The sequence below is a fragment of the Rhinolophus sinicus genome, chromosome X (assembly GCF_036562045.2).
Source record: "Rhinolophus sinicus isolate RSC01 chromosome X, ASM3656204v1, whole genome shotgun sequence".
NCBI lineage: Eukaryota > Metazoa > Chordata > Mammalia > Chiroptera > Rhinolophidae > Rhinolophus > Rhinolophus sinicus.
In genome coordinates this window covers 69,354,852-69,356,559 of record NC_133768.1, presented here as the reverse complement: position 1 = coordinate 69,356,559, position 1,708 = coordinate 69,354,852, and the positions used below count along the sequence as shown (strand labels likewise).

At 46.3% G+C, this 1,708-nt stretch overlaps 1 pseudogene; it reads left to right on the top strand.

Moving 5' to 3' along the window:
• The first annotated feature begins 338 nt into the window (after nucleotides 1-338).
• On the top strand, nucleotides 339-1,428 carry LOC109439115 (nuclear receptor-binding factor 2; annotated as a pseudogene).
• Nucleotides 1,429-1,708: the final 280 nt, after the last annotated feature.

Sequence of the window (1,708 nt, the reverse complement as noted above, 5' to 3'; positions counted from 1 at the left end):
ATCTACGGTGGCAGGAGCTCAAAGGCACACAGCTAGACAACAGTAGGAGTGCAGAGCTCTGCCTCCAGATCTAGAGCTTGTTTCCACCTCACCTTTGTCCTTGAGATTAAAGGTGGTGGACTAGGAAAAAAAAAAAAAAAGAAAGTTCTGTGTCTGTGTGGTGGGGGTGGGGAGCGGAGTACAAGAATGAGAGTATATGGCCCTCTGCCCCCTCCGCTTGCTCCTGGGGTGAGGAGAGGGGCTTCTGACCCCGCAGCTGCTTCACGCTCCCCTGCTGTTCTCCATGTGCTTCAGCGCCATCGCTCCCCTTCCTCCGGCCGCCTCTCATTCCTGGGTCTATGGAAGTAATGGAAGGACCTCTAAACCTAGCTCATCAACAGAGCAGAAGAGCAGATCGTTTATTAGCTGCAGGGAAATACAAAGAGGCTATTTCTTGTCACAAAAAGGCTGCAGCGTATCTTTCTGAAGCCATGAAGCTGACACCGTCTGAGCAGGTTCACTTATCACTGGAACCGCAAAGGAATAGCTACGTGAAGCACCTCTTCCTCATACAGGAGAGGTGGAAGCGTGCAAAGCGGAGGGAAAGACTGAAAGCCCAGCAGAGCACGGACAAGAATGCAGTTGCCCAGCTTCAGGCATCTCACAGACCCTCTGCGGAGGATGCAGAAGGCCAGAGCCTCCTTCTCTCTCAGAAGCACAGCCTTTCCGCCCAGAAACACCTGCCTGAAATTCAGGGGGTCTTTGACAGGGATCCAGACACACTATTCTTTTTACTTCAGCAGAAGAGTGAGCCAACAGAGCCATGCATTGAAAGCAAAGCCCCAAAAGATGATAAAACAATTATAGAGGAGCAGGCAAACAAAATCTTGCAGATTTAAAGAGGCATGTGGAATTCCTTGTGGCTGAGAATGAAAGATAGTTTAGTGGTTGCCAGAGGGTAAGGGGGGTGGGGGGTGGGGGGTGGGAGATGAAGGTAAGGGGGATCGAATATATGGTGATGGAAGGAGAACTGACTCTGGGTGGTGAACACACAATGGGATTTATAGATGATGTAATACAGAATTGTACACCTGAAATCTATGTAATTTTACTAACAATTGTCACCCCAATAAATTTAATTAAAAAAAAAAAGAAAGATTAAGAAAAGAAAATGAACAACTAAAGGCTGAAAAGGCCAGACTACTGAAAGGCCCAATATAAAAGAAACTGGATGTAGATGCTGACTTTGTAGAAAAGTCAGAGTTATGAAGCTTGCCACCACATTCAGAAACTGCTACATCCTCTTCAACCTGTCAGAAGTTTGCAGCAAATACTAGTAAAGTCAAGGATATTCCAATACCCAATCTTCCTCCCTTGGATTTTCCTTCTCCAGAACTTCCCCTTATGGAGCTCTCTGAGGATATTCTGAAAGGACTTATGAATAATTAAAATGGAAGGCCATAGAAGAGGTGAGATGAGGAAATAACACAGAAAACCCAGCAAAAAAAAAAGGTGGGGGGCAAACCACACCCAAGGGTAATCCTGGAGATGCTTCACCATCTGGCATACTGTGGAGAAGAGGCACTGCCAGGACTTGGGAAACAGTCACTGTGAAATATGTCAGATTTCTGATTTACTGACTTCAGCTAGGGACTCCAGACTTGGCAGACACTAAACCCTTGGAGGTTCACTTTCTCCTGATACAAACCAAATGGTTACCTGGAATAAT